The sequence below is a fragment of the Bufo gargarizans genome, chromosome 8 (assembly GCF_014858855.1).
Source record: "Bufo gargarizans isolate SCDJY-AF-19 chromosome 8, ASM1485885v1, whole genome shotgun sequence".
NCBI lineage: Eukaryota > Metazoa > Chordata > Amphibia > Anura > Bufonidae > Bufo > Bufo gargarizans.
The window spans coordinates 158,596,514-158,612,486 of NC_058087.1; the positions used below are offsets into that span (position 1 = coordinate 158,596,514).

Sequence of the window (15,973 nt, forward strand, 5' to 3'; positions counted from 1 at the left end):
CCCTTAGCAGCACAGGGGAGAAGGAAGCCGTCTCTCCCTCCCCCTGTGCCGCGCTGCCAATAAAGAGAGAGGGGCGGGCGCACTGCGCCACCAATCATAGGAGAACCTTTCATGGGTTCCGACTTTGATAAGTTAGCAGACTACATAGAGCGGTGCCCAGGGAACTCCCTGCTCTTAGTATTATTCCTGGGCGCCGCTCTTTTCGCGGCTGTGCCCCTGTTACCGTCTCCTGCCCCGTATGCTAATTACTACTATCGGAGCAATGGGGAGGGGACATCAACTTCTCTCCTGGGCATTCCTTCTCCCTGGCTGCAGCGCTGTCCAATTGCAGCACAAAACGTCACAGCAAGGGAGAAGGAATACAGGAGGCAGGTGCCGGCAGCAGAATCACATTGCCGGCACCCTGCCTCTGACAGGGATCTGCGATCAGTGGCAGTTAACCCCTCAGGTGCGGCACCTGAGGGGTTAACTGACGCTGATCTGCTGCCGGCACCCGCCTCCTGTATTAAAGGTGAATAATCATTAGTGGCGCAGTGCGCCCGCCCCCCTCAACCACCACAGTATTAAAATCATTGGTGACAGTGGCCACAGGGTCCCATCCCCTTCTCATTGGTTGCAGTGGCCACAAGGTCCCCTCCCCCTCTCATTGATGGCAGTGGCAGCTTCTGATCAGAGACCCAGCAGTGTAATCGTGGGGCTCCGATCGGTTAGCATGGCAGCCAGGACGCTACTGAAGCCCTGGCTGCCATGGTAACATCCCTGCTGCTGTGTGCACTATGCACAGGGCAGCAGGGAGAGTGTGAAGTCCTATTCACCCTAATAGAGATCTATCAGGGTGAATAGGACAATGGATGAAAAGATCCCAGGTTCTAGCCCCTATAGGGGGAAAATAGTTATTAAATTAAAAGTTTAAAAAGTTAAAAGTAAAAAAAAAACAACAACAAAAAAAAAACACCAAAGTATAAATCACCCCCTTTCCCAATTTTACATATAAAATTAATAAACAATAAATAAAAAAAAAAAACATATCACATATCGCCAAAAAGTCCAAACTATTAAAATATTTTTATGCGGTGAACACTGGAACAGGAAAATAATAATAAAAACTGCACGATTCGACATTTTTTAAAATGCGGAATGCATGTGGCTTTAGTGTTTTATTTTTTTCACGTGGTATCATATGGTATCGAAATCGAATAAAAAAAATTTGGTATTGCAACAACTCTATTTGATAGTGGCCTTCAGCTCGTCTGCATCATTGTGTCTCTCATATTCCTCATGACAATACCACATAGATTTTTTATGGTGTTTAGGTCAGTCGAGGATGCTGGCTAATCAATCATAGCAATACCGTGGTTCTTACACCACCTATTTGGTAAACATGAAGTGCTCTAAAATTTCCTGGTAGACGACTGTGCTGACTTTGGACTTGATATAACACAATGGACCAACACCAGCAGATGACATGGCTCCCTAAACTATTACTGACCGTGGAAACCTCTGAACCTCAAGCAACTTGGATTATGTGCCTCTCCACTCTTCCTCCAGACTCTGGGACCTTGATTTCCAAATGTATTACAACATTTACTTTCATCTGACAATAGGACTTAGGACCACTGAGCAACATCCCAGTCCTTCTGACATTGTCTCTGGGTCATGAGTGGCTTGACACAAGGAATGCGACATTTGTAGCCCATGTCCTGGATACGTCTGTCTGTGGTGGCTTGTGAATGTCTCCCAAATTATTGAATGCTCTTTTCTTGACAAACCTTTCAAGGCTGCAGTTATCCCTGTGACTTGTGCATCTATTTCTACCACATTTTTTCCTTCCACTAACATGCTTGGATATAGCACTTAAAGAAGGTGTCAATGACTGTCTTCTGGACAACTGCGACATCAGCAGTCTTCCCCATGATTTCGTAGCCTACTGAACCAGACTGAGGGACCATTTGCCGTAAATGCTTAGGAAACCTTAGGTGCTTTGTGTTGATTAGCGGGGTTAGACTTTGACACCATGAGTCTACAATTGTGAACCTTTTCACAATACTGTAATTTTCAGAGATACTGACTCTTGGGTTTTCATTAGCTATAAGCAAAATTAAAAGAAATAAAAACTTAAAATAGATCAACAGATAAATTAACTTTTCAATGATTTTCTAATTTTTTGAGTGAGATGCACTAGTATGTACAAGGATATTCTCCCCTACAAAACACTGGTACACAGTCCAATAAAACATGCCACCCTATATCTGTTTCTGTTCGATTCACACAGAATCCAACAGGAGAAAATAAACACTGAGTGAAGAAGTGTGGCCATAGAGGTTAAAGGGCCTCGGTCATTAGATTTGTACCTCTGAAACTGGCTGACCTGTTACAGGTGCACTTGGCAGATGAAGACATCTGTGTTGGTCTCATGTTCATATGTGCTCACATTGCTGAGAAAAATTAAGTTTTAATATATGTAAATGACCCTCTAGGAGCAACGGGGGCGTTGCCATTACACCCAGAGGCTCAGCTCTCTTTGCAACTGCAGATCTCCACTATTTGATTGCCGGGACCAGTCAGGCATGATCACGTTTACTAAAGAACTGCCTGATTGGAATGTTAAAAATAAAATAATAAATAATAAATGCACATGTAACAGGTCAGCCAGTGTCATACATGGGTACACATCTACTGACAGATCCCCCTTAAAGGGAACTCCGGGGACCCTAGAAATACTACTTGCATAAAACCCACGCCATTATTAAAGTTCTTTTCTGCAAAAGGCCTGTGAATTTCAATAAGGGAATGGGTAAAATAATAAAAGTTGATGACAGGTTGCCCCTTTAACTGGACCCTAAATTTTATAATTAAATAAAAGGAAAAGAGGGGCTTGGTTCGGGACCGAGCAGAGCAGTCAATGTTTCCAGCCATCATTCCTAAGCAGACAGACAGCCGTCCACTACCCTTCTGTTTGGGAAATACTTTGTAGACCAACCAATACCATTGTATACCGGATTGCAGGAAAACATGACGCGTGCCTTATATGGATGGTCTTTTAGCTACATAGTGTAGGTTTATATTTGCTTTTCTTCGCTAAGAACAGAACAACGCCTCTGGCCATAGAACTGGTTCACACGGATAATGGAGTTGCTCATCTGTACAAATGCTCCGTTCAGACATTAATCCTTAAACACGCTCACGTCTATCTAATGTAATGGCAAGAAAATGTGCGTCCAGAAGCAAAATGAGTGGTCTCTGCCTCAAAAAGCACAAGCCAAATTGACGCTCGTCCAGCTCGAAAGATTCAATTCTATACGCCTGATCTGATTTACTAGTGTATAAGAGATCCATGGTACATAGCATATTACAATGAGCTTACAGAAGGAGCACTGCACGCAGGAGTCCAGGGCAAACAATGGCGCCAAGACTGTATATGCCACTGGAGGGGGATTCTGATTGTAAATTATAATCCAAAATGTAAAACAACAATAATAGCAACTCATTCACCTTCATTATTCCTGTCCTTTAATAGGCACTAACATAGAAGCAGGTCCTGTAAGCTGAAACGTAAGGCCTCCATGGTCCAGATTTGGTTCCAGCACATCCCACTGATGCTCGATCGGACTGAGATTTACAGGACAAGTCATCACCTTGAACTCTATGGGGGTCATTTACAAACAGATATACACCACTTTTTGGTGTATATCTGTCACTGACTGTGGAGAAAAGGTTACTTGAGTGCCAACCTTTCCTCGCTCACACCAGGTCTAAAAAAGGGCGTGTTGTGTGGGCGGGCCAGCAGGCCCCTCCCATTTATCATTTTCCACGCCTGTTTTAGGCATAGAAAATGGTCTAAATCTATGTAAGCAAGGGAGCTGGTGTAGATTTAGACAGGCGGAAGATGCACCTAAGTTATGTAGAGTCTGGCACATCTACATAAATTCAGCTCATTCACCACCAGCTAAAGGTGTATTAAGACAATTTAATTTCAATTAATAGAGAATGGTGTAACTAGCAAATTTCTAAATCACTTCATTTAAAAAAAAAAAAAAAAAAAAAAATCGGCCTGCATCCCCTGAAAAGAACAAACCCTTATAGGACACGTTCTATTATTTTGCAGAACGGACATAAGGAAACAGGAATGCACATGGAGTAACTTCAGTTTTTTTTTTTTGCAGACCCATTGAAAAAAAGGAAGAGTCCGCAAAAAAATTGAACGGACGCGGAAAGAAAATACATTTGTGTGTATAAGCTCTAAGCAGGCTGGATAAAAATCAATGATTTAAAAAAACGGACCAAAAAAAAAAATAATTTTTTTTTTATTTCAATCTGATTTTTTTTATATAAAATGCTTTTTGGAGGAAAATATATTACCATCCAAAGGTTATTCCATTTTATTATGTAGAATGAGGCTGTACATGGACTCCCATATTGTTGAATGGATTAGGCAGTGGCTGAGGGACAGACAACAGAGGGTTGTAGTCATTGGAGTATATTCAGACCAAGGTCTTGTTACCAGTGGGATACCTCAGGGATCTGTTCTGGGTCCCATATTGTTTAATATCTTTATCAGCAAAATTGCAGAAGGCCTCGATGGTAAGGTGTGTCTTTTTTCTGATGACACAAAGATTTGTAACAGGGTTGATGTTCCTGGAGGAATACACCAAATGGAAAAGGATTTAGGAAAACTAGAGGAATGGTCAAAAATCTGGCAACTAAAATTTAATGTTGATAAGTGCAAGATAATGCACCTGGGACGTAAAAACTCAAGAGCAGAATATAAAATCAGGGATACAGTCCTAACCTCAGTATCTGAGGAAAGGGATTTAGGGGTCATTATTTCAGAAGACTTAAAGGTAGGCAGACAATGTCATAGAGCAGCAGGAAATGCTAGCAGAATGCTTGGGTGTATAGGGAGAGGAATTACCAGTAGAAAGACGGAGGTGCTCATGACGCTCTACAGAGCACTAGTGAGACCTCATTTGGAGTATTGTGCTCAGTACTGGAGACCATATCTCCAGAAGGATATTGATACTTTGGAGAGAGTTCAGAGAAGAGCTACTAAACTGGTACATGGATTGCAGGATAAAACTTACCAGGAAAGATTAAAAGGACCTTAAGGCTACTTTCACACCTGCGTTCGGTGCGGATCCGTCTAGTATCTGCACAGACGGATCCGCACCTATAATGCAAACGATTGTATCCGTTCAGAATGGATCCGTTTGCATTACCATGAACAGAAATAAATAAATAAAAATCGTTTTTTATACACAATAAAAGCACACAGAGCTATGGGGACTGGGTATTGCGGATGTGCTACTGGCCATCTAGCAACCTATGTCCTCAGCTCTATACACAAAATCCCGGTGACAGGTTCCCTTTAAATCGTGATTTAAATCATTTTGATTTAAATCAAATCCACCTGTCTCTAGGTAGTGTAATAGACACCTCCTAACATCTAGACCAGTGGAATTCTGACTCCTATTTTTTGGAGAGGCACGGAATGAAGGTAAGACGATGTCCTGACAACGATGATAGGAAGAAGACACATTTGGTAGAAATGAAGGATCTGGCAAAATTATCACTCAATCCTCCAAAATATTTAAATACGGCTTTTCAATAGAAAAGGCCGAAATCTAACTCACTCTCCTAGCTTATGTAATAGCCAGTAAAAAGGCCAATTTTAGTGTTAAAGGGCTTCTGTCACCCCCCAAAAGTCATTTTTTATTTTTGGGCCAATTAAAATCCTTATAGTGCGATTATTCAATATACAGTGCTCTTACATTTTTCTGCAGTTTAGTTTCTTTAAAAACTGCACTTTTAAAGTATGTTAATTATCTTGCTACCAGCAAAAAAAAAAAAAAAAAAAAAAAACGCCCCCTCCTCCTGTTGATTGACAGGGCCAGCGAGCGCTCTCCTCCTAAGGCTAGCCCTGTCTGCGTGCCAAATCTCACGCCTGCGCCGTACCGGTCTTCAGTAGGCGCAGGCGCACTGAGAGGAGGACCTCGCTCGGCCGCTCCTTCCTCAGTGCGCCTGCGCCGATGACGTCACATCTACACCCGGCGCAGGCGCACTGAGGAGGGAGCGGCCGAGCGAGCGTCCTCCTCTCAGTGCGCCTGCACCAACTGAAGACCGGTACGGCGCAGGCACGAGATTTGGAACGCAGACAGGGCCAGCCGAAGGAGGAGAGCGCTCGCTGGCCCTGTCAAGTCAATCAACAGTAGGAGGGGGCGTTTTTTGAAAGGAGGATGTGGCGGCTACCAGCAAGCAACCGCCCTACTTGCTGGTAGCCAGGTAATTAACATATTATAAAAAAAGTGCCGTGGGATCTGACGTAAGTGCAGAAAGTACCAGATTTAGATCCCATGGTGGAACTTTTACTCTATGGACTGGAGCTAACTTTGAAACTGCCATTATAAATCTTTTTATCCAAGGGTGCTCAGCCAGCTTGAACTCAAAAAGAGCACTTAAGGCCAAAATCTGCACCTTTAAAGTACTAGGCCTAAGCTTCTTCCTCCAGCCTTCTTGTAGAAAATCTAACACTAGAGGTAAATTGGGAGCTTCAAGTACATTTACTGGTTTATTTGCGAATATACAAAAGGCCCTTCAAACATGTAAGTAGATCTTGGACGTGACTCTCTTGCGACTTGCCAATAGAGTGTTGACTACCTCCTCCGATAAACCCTTCTTCCTTAAAATCTGCCTTTCAAAAGCCAGGCAGTCAAATGAAGATTCTCTACCTCTGGGTGAAAAATGGGACCCTGAGCTAGAAGTCCCGGGAAGACTGGAAGAACCCAAGGGGAGGCAACTGACATTCTGCGAAGCCAGGAAAACCAAACACTCCTGGGCCAGAAGGGAGCTATCATGATGACTAAAGCACTCTCCTCACTTATCTTCTTTAGGACTCTTGGCAATAACTTCAATGGGGGAAATGCATAAAGAAGTCCCTCTCTCCAGGATTGAGCTAGAGCATCCACAGCTGTTGTTCTTCTCTCTTTTTCCATAAGAGCATCCCTCTTTACCTACCTGTTCACCCTGGTGGCAAAGAGGTCTGTCACTGGAAGACCCCATAAGGCAACTATCTTGCTGAATATCTGCTGGTTTAAAGACCATTCTCATTGAGGAAGATGATGGCGACCTAAGAAGTCTGCTGTCACAATGTCCCTTCCTCTCAGATGTACTTCAGAAATTGACAAAAGAGAATCCTCTGCCAAACAAAAAATCTTTTGACTGAGGGACATTAGACTCGGGGATCTGGTACCTCCCTGTCTGTTGATGTATGCCACTGCAGTCATGTCTGAATACATTTTTACTTTCCTGCCTCTTATTATTTGAAGATTCTCCTTCAAGGCTATCCAGATGGCGTTTAGCTCCCTGAAATTGTGAGATTGGGACTGAATCTCTTGATCCCAAGATCCCTGAAGAAGGAGAGATTCTATATGGGCCCCTAAACATAAGGACTTGCATCTGTGGTCAGGAGTAAGACATTTTGTCTCTGCCACGGAACTCCCCCCTGCAGGTTCGAAAGATTCATCCACCACTCCAGCGTCGAGAGCATCTGGGGTGATAAACGAATCTGAGTCCAGAGACAAAGGACTCCGAGTCCTGTCCCAGACATCCAGAATGTGCAGTTGGAGTGGTCTCGAGTGGAAATGGGCCCACTCCACCCCCGGAATGGCAGCTGTCATGAGCCCCAAAACTGACATGGCTTAGGGAAACAGATTGATGGGAAAACAGGTACTGAACTCTGGATCTGATCAGACAGCCTTTGTGAAGGAGAAGTAGGCACATTTGTGACGTGGAGTCTAGGGTCATCCCTATAAAGGTGCATGCCTGACTCGGAATTAAACTGGACTTTTCTATGTTTAGATCCCACCCTAACTTGTCCAATACTTCCCTGAACCATGAAATCTGCTCCTCTAGCTGTGTGAATGTCTGAGAGAGAAGGAGAAAGTCGTTCAGATATGGAATAACTACTAAACCCTTCTCTCTCAAATGGGCCATCATCTCTGCTATAATCTTTGCAAATACCCTGGGAGCCTGCGACAACCTGAAGGGGAGCGGCTAAAATTGCACATGTAGGATCCTGTCCTCCAACTGAATTGCTACCCTTAGGTACTTTTGATGACTGGGATGTATAGGGACATGGTAGTAGGCATCCCTGAGATCCAGGGACGCCATAAAACAGTTTGGAAACAAATTTAAAATCACAGACTTGATTGTTTCCATACAAAATCTTTGGTACACTAGATACTGGTTCAGAAGTTTCAAATGTATTATTGTACGGTAGGAGCCATTCAGCTTTTTTTTTTTTTTTTTTTTTAACAAAAAAAAGAGTTGAATAAAACCCTTTTGCTCTTTCTTGTACTGGGACTTCCAACAGAACATTCTTTTCTAATAGGGAAGATACCTCTGAAACTATGGCCGCCTGTTTCTGAGGACTTGAACGATGAATGTATCTTGTAGCCCTCTCTTAGGATCGAGATTATCCATGGGCTGTTTGATATCTTTTGCCAATGTTCTGCGAAGTGAGAAAGCTCACCTCCCACCGGGGCCCTGACGTCATTGTGGCTGCTTTTTTGAGGCCTTTGCTCCGGAAAAAAGATATCCTTTGGACCTTCTGTTAGTACCTGAAGTTTGCCTAGACACCTTCTTTCTCCTATAACTACCCCTACTAGTGGAAGGGAGCTCTTTCTATCTGTCTGAGGCCTTCTCAAGCAAATCATCCAAGACAGGCCCAAACAAAAATTCACCCCGACATGGAATGGCGCATAGTTTGGCCTTGGGGGTAGAATCTCCCTTCCAATCCTTCAACCAAATGGCTCTACATGCTGAGTTAGATAGGGCGGAAGCTCTAGCAGAAAATTTTAACGAGTCCGCCGAATAAATGGCATTAAAAATAGTGGTAAAGGAAGAAAGCCGTTTCTCTCTAGGGGTTCCCTCCTTTATATGATTCTCTAAATCCTTTTTAGGGATCTAGCCACAGAAGTGGCCGCAATGGCAGGTCTAAAAGCTCCCGCTGTAGCTTCACAGCTCTTTTTCAAATACATTTCCGCCCCCTTCTCTCCATGCGGTCCTTTAGGGAACCTGTGTCTTCAAAGAGAAGAGCCGCTGTCTTGGAAATTTTGGCAACTGGGGCATCCAGTTTTGGGGCCCTATCTCAACAAGCAGATACTTCCTCATCAAATGGGTATTTACGTTTAATGGAAGAGGGAATGAAACATTTTCTATCTGGCTTACTCAAAGCCCTTCATCTTTCTTGGACCCAGGCCCTCAAACATGGAGTCTCGTACAGATTGCGGCGCTTTATAATCGCCTTACCCCATGGTGGCTCTGACAACTCTGAGCAGAGAGCTAATATTCTCGGCCTGAAAAAGTGGTCTTCCCGCTACATGATCATCAAAGGAATTATCCGATGACAGTCTTTCTCCCTCTTCCTCCAATCCTGACAGTAATTCTTGATCGCTGGAGGGGGGAATAAAGGTGCTGGGGCGACCCTCCAAGAGGCTGTTAACCGACTGCTTCACTGACTCCTTAACTTCATCCCAGATCATCTGTTTTAGACTGGTCATAAGAGACGGGGCCTCATCCTCTAATAACTTGCTTACACAGGCTTGACAGATAGGCTCCCCCCCAGCCTAAGGGTAACTTTTTCTTACACATAGCACACCCTCTATCTTTAGAGCTGGAGACCTTTCTACACTCCTTGGATACCTAAACACAGAAAAATAGCCCCATAAGAAACTACAACCTTAGAGGTTATGGGGTATTTACCCCTCTTACCCCACCATGGTACCGAAGATTCATTGGTGGTTTTAGTGGGATCTGCGCACCGTGTCTGCTCCAGGGTCACACGCTGTAGCAGCAGAAATGGAGAAACAGACTGCTAGCTTCTTCTCCCGCTAGCAGTATGAGCTGGCTGAACTTAAACTCTCCCGGGCGCACGCCGGCTCCCCCCACTTCCGGTCTACAGCATCGCGCTTCCTCCTTCTGCCGAAACCGGAAGTGCATCAAACGCCGGCAGCCGATCATGCGGACGTGGCCGCAAAGGTCCGCGCGTCCGAGAAGGCATGCAAACCTCAGGTTCAGGCTCTTCAGCGGCTTCCTCAGAAGACTTACGCCACCAGGTAGGCCCTCCTTATAATTCTATACACGGGGCGCCTGCAACTCTCTTGCTCATCGCGGCTGTGGTATCCAACCCTGTCCCTTAGGGGAAACAAAACTGGCGTGTAGGGGGTTGGTCCCTCCTTTAAAAGTGGTTGTGATTCCTGTTTCCTGTCCTGAGGAGGGGGTGGACACTATCTAAGGGTGCGGTCATAGGCGAGGGGGGGGGAAACTTTCATTTCTTCCAATAAAATGTTGCTTTAGCCCCAATTTTTTCATTTTCACAAGGGGTAACAGGATAAAAAGCACCCCATAATTTCTTACCCATTTTCTCCTGAATATGTCAACACCCCATATGTGGTGGTAAACTGCTGTGGGGGCACATTGCAGGATTCAGAACCGAAGGAGCGCCATATGGCTTTTGCAGAGCAGATTTTGATAGATTGGTTTATGGGCGCCATTGGTTTTTTTTTTTTGCGGGATGAGGTGACCTTTTCATTGGTACTATTTTGGGGTACATAAGACTTTCTGATCGCTTGGTGTTACACTTTTTGTGAGGCAAGGTGACCAGAAAATGGCGACCAGATCCATATCCCATATTTCGGTTAGTGATGATTATTTACTTTTTACTATTCTGTATGTGAATTCTCTGTTTTATGTCATCACTTAGTAAACATATTTATTCACTAAGGGTACTTTCACACTAGCGTTATTCTTTTCCGGTATCGAGTTCCATCCTAGGGGCTCAATACCGGAAAAAAAACGCTTCAGTTTTATCCTAATGCATTCTGAATGGAGAGCAATCGGTTGCATCAGGATGTCTTCAGTTCAGTCGCTTTTATGGTATTTGGCCGGAGAAAATACTGCCAAAATTCTGGAACACTTGCCGGAACGCCGGAACCGGTTTCCCTATCTGCGCATGTGCAGACCTTTAAAAATGTAAAAAATAAATAAATACCGGATCCGTTTTTCCGGATGAAACCAGAGAGACGGATCCAGTATTGCAATACATTTGTGAGATGGATCAGTCTACAAATGCTATCCGCTTGTGCATGGATTTCCGGATCTGGCAGGCAGTTCCGTTGCCGGAACTGCCTGCCGGATCCTCACAACGCAAGTGTGAAAGTACCCTTAGTCTGCGTAAGCTTATTCATTCTCAAATCCGTTGAATTTACGTTATGTTACAACAGCCGCTTCTAAATGTGAGCTAGTTCCCTTGCTGTCTTACATTTACACAATTTTTTACGCCTAAAACAGGAGTAGAAAATGATGAATGAGACGGACCTACTGGCCCGTGCCCTTCCCCACCTCCCTTTTTTAAACCTGGTTGTTACGGACGTGGTGATGCCAATGTGTAGCTTATTTTATTCTTTAAGCAATTATGAGTGGATAATTATTTTTTATTAAGTCCCACTTGGGGACTTGAAGATACAGCAGACCGATCACTGGTACAATATACTGCAATAGTCATCTATTGAGCTCTGCTATAATGTCACTTTACATTTGTAAGGGCCTGGCAGGCTTTGGTACATAGCAACCATCGGGGGGGGGGGGGGCTGCTGGAAAGAAAGGGAGTTCTCTCCCCCTGTTAACTCCTTAGATGCGGCATCTAAGGGGTAAACCAGAACCGTGGTCCGTGGTGCGCAATCCTTGTCATGCTGTAGATTTATGCTGTAGATTTACATTATGACAGCTGTAGCATGCAGACAGGAGATCACTAGAGCGGTCACTCAGCGCAGGGGGAGGGGCTTGAGGTAGCTTGAGACAAAGAGCAGGTTGCACTTTGTGCTGAGGCTCCACCTACTTGGCACTTGCAACTTAAATCTGGCAGCTTAAAACTTTATATTCTCATTACTCCTGATGATAAATGCTCCACAAAAGGTAGTCCTGCCCCCCCCCCCCCCCCAGCCCCCACCTAGTGCTGGCAGCAGTTTAGCATGGTCAAAGGACATATTCCCTTTAAAGGGACATTCAGAATCATAGTCAATTACCTGTATGGGGGGGGGGAACAATAAGGACCTCAAGACTAAGGACTGCATGCTGTATATGGCAGATGCTTAATCTACTACTAGAATCACTCCGGCTCGTAAAACACAAGGATTCTCATAAAATACTAGGCAGGACAAATTCCAGGAGCTCAGCACATTTCAGAGCTGTCCCAGATCGAGAGGTATAAGAAAACGCAATTTTGTCTCCCCCTATATTAACCCCCCCCATTAATCTGATACTGATGCCCTAGGCTGAGCATTTGCCATCAATACTGTAAAGCTGGAATGCCCCTTTAAGGATATCAAAGTTTCAGCAAGAGCAGTTTAATCACTGCATAATACACTGTCTGGATTAATCCCATGTGGCTGTCAAGATCTCTGCTTGCTGTCATTCAATAGCATCATACACATAATGGTTAAAAAGACAGAAGTCGGCACAGATCACATAATGCGGCAGCACGGATTATTCGCGGTACCAGGAGAGCATCGGATTTATCCGCTGAAATCCGGAAGGCGCAGAAGTGCTAGCAAATATCAGCAAAGTGCGAATCTACCCCAATACCTCCAGGTTTCCAATTATGTGCTGCCCCCCCATCATACACACTGCACAGGCGGTATACATCCCATCATACATACACATCACCTGTCATATACACTGCACAGGAGGCATACATCCCATCATACACACTGCACAGGAGGCATACATCCCATCATACACACACATCACCTGTCATATACACTGCACAGGAGGCATACATCCCATCATACACACATCACCTGCCATATACACTGCACAGGAGGCATACATCCCATCATACATACACTGCACAGGAGGCATACATCCCATCATACACATCACCTGCCATATACACTGCACAGGAGGCATACATCCCATCATACACACATCACCTGTCATATACACTGCACAGGAGGCATACATCCCATCATATACACTGCACAGGAGGCATACATTCCATCATACACACACATCACCTGTCATATACACTGCACAGGCGGTATACATCCCATCATACATACACATCACCTGTCACATACACTGCACAGGAGGCATACATCCCATCATACACACATCACCTGTCATATACACTGCACAGGAGGCATACATCCCATCATACACACACATCACCTGCCATATACACTGCACAGGAGGCATACATCCCATCATACATACACTGCACAGGAGGCATACATTCCATCATACACATCACCTGTCATATACACTGCACAGGAGGCATACATCCCATCATATACACTGCACAGGAGGCATACATTCCATCATACACACACATCACCTGCCATATACACTGCACAGGAGGCATACATCCCATCATACATACACTGCACAGGAGGCATACATTCCATCATACACATCACCTGCCATATACACTGCACAGGAGGCATACATCCCATCATACATACACTGCACAGGAGGCATACATCCCATCATACACATCACCTGTCATATACACTGCACAGGAGGCATACATCCCATCATACACACATCACCTGTCACATACACTGCACAGGAGGCATACATCCCATCATACACACATCACCTGTCACATACACTGCACAGGAGGCATACATCCCATCATACACACACACACATAACCTGTCACATACACTGCACAGGAGGCATACATCCCATCATACATACACTGCACAGGAGGCATACATCCCATCATACACACATCACCTGTCACATACACTGAACAGGAGGCATACATCCCATCATACACACACATCACCTGCCACATACACTGCACAGGAGGCATACATCCCATCATACACATCACCTGTCATATACACTGCACAGGAGGCATACATCCCATCATACACACTGCACAGGAGGCATACATCCCATCATACACACACATCACCTGTCATATACACTGTACAGGAGGCATACATCCCATCATACACACACATCACCTGTCATATACACTGCACAGGAGGCATACATCCCATCATACACACATCACCTGTCACATACACTGCACAGGAGGCATACATCCCATCATACACATCACCTGTCATATACACTGCACAGGAGGCATACATCCCATCATACACACTGCACAGGAGGCATACATCCCATCATACACACACATCACCTGTCATATACACTGCACAGGAGGCATACATCCCATCATACACACATCACCTGTCATATACACTGCACAGGAGGCATACATCCCATCATACATACACTGCACAGGAGGCATACATTCCATCATACACATCACCTGCCATATACACTGCACAGGAGGCATACATCCCATCATACATACACTGCACAGGAGGCATACATCCCATCATACACATCACCTGTCATATACACTGCACAGGAGGCATACATCCCATCATATACACTGCACAGGAGGCATACATTCCATCATACACACACATCACCTGTCATATACACTGCACAGGAGGCATACATCCCATCATACACACATCACCTGTCACATACACTGCACAGGAGGCATACATCCCATCATACACACATCACCTGTCACATACACTGCACAGGAGGCATACATCCCATCATACACACATCACCTGTCACATACACTGCACAGGAGGCATACATCCCATCATACACATCACCTGTCATATACACTGAACAGGAGGCATACATCCCATCATACACACACACATAACCTGTCACATACACTGCACAGGAGGCATACATCCCATCATACATACACTGCACAGGAGGCATACATCCCATCATACACACATCACCTGTCACATACACTGAACAGGAGGCATACATCCCATCATACACACACATCACCTGCCACATACACTGCACAGGAGGCATACATCCCATCATACACACATCACCTGTCACATACACTGCACAGGAGGCATACATCCCATCATACACACATCACCTGTCACATACACTGCACAGGAGGCATACATCCCATCATACACTAACACACATCACCTGTCACATACACTGCACAGGAGGCATACATCCCATCATACACATCACCTGTCATATACACTGAACAGGAGGCATACATCCCATCATACATACACATCACCTGTCACATACACTGCACAGGAGGCATACATCCCATCATACACATCACCTGTCATATACACTGCACAGGAGGCATACATCCCATCATACACACATCTGCAGCGCCGTCCGGTCCCGTTACCTGGCAGGATCGTGCAGATGACACTGCCCCGGGATATACGCCACCAGCTTTCTATGGAGGGGGTGTGAGGGGCTCCAGGTGATCACATCCCGCCGTCACCCGTCGCTCTGGGGGGTATCTTACCTGTGAGCTGTGCCGCCGAGACTCCCGGTCCCAGGTATCACGGAGCCTCCGCCGGTAACGGGCTGTCTTATCTGAAGGCTGAGCTGGGGCTCCTTCTCGGCAGGCACCTCCTGACGTCTGGCGATCACGTGACAGCGCGAGTCACGTGGGGCAGGATTCCAAGCGGGCTGGGGGGACGCGGCGGCTGCGGCCAGATACTGGGGACTGTGCAGTGTGAGGGCGGGCAATGGGGGAGATAATGTCCTGTCTTAGGGCTACGCCTATGGTATTGCTATGGAGGGGGCAGTAATCATGTCGGGCTAGTCTGCTGCTGTGTGGTATGGGGGCAAGTCAGTGAAGGTTTATCAGAACTGGTGGAAAGTAGAACTGGCTTTAATTGCCCATAACAACCAATCAGATTCCTCCTTTCATTTTTCAGAGCTCCTTTTGAAAATGAAAGATGGAGTCTGATTGGTTGCTATGGACAATTAAAGCCAGTTCTACTTTACACCAGTTCTGATAATTCTCCCTAAGTATTTATATGGTTCAAAGCACGGAAGAGACTCAAATCATCCAAAGTGTAAAACATGCCTCCCA

General features: G+C 45.2%; 1 protein-coding gene across 1 annotated transcript in view; it reads right to left on the bottom strand.

Moving 5' to 3' along the window:
• Positions 1-15,632, bottom strand: part of ABAT (4-aminobutyrate aminotransferase) — a 164,696-nt gene extending 149,064 nt beyond the window's left edge. The window contains exon 1 of the mRNA XM_044302610.1: positions 15,398-15,632. The gene's annotated coding sequence lies outside the window, so the exon portion shown is untranslated. The remainder of the gene's footprint in view (positions 1-15,397) is intronic.
• Between the last annotated feature and the right edge of the window lie 341 nt (positions 15,633-15,973).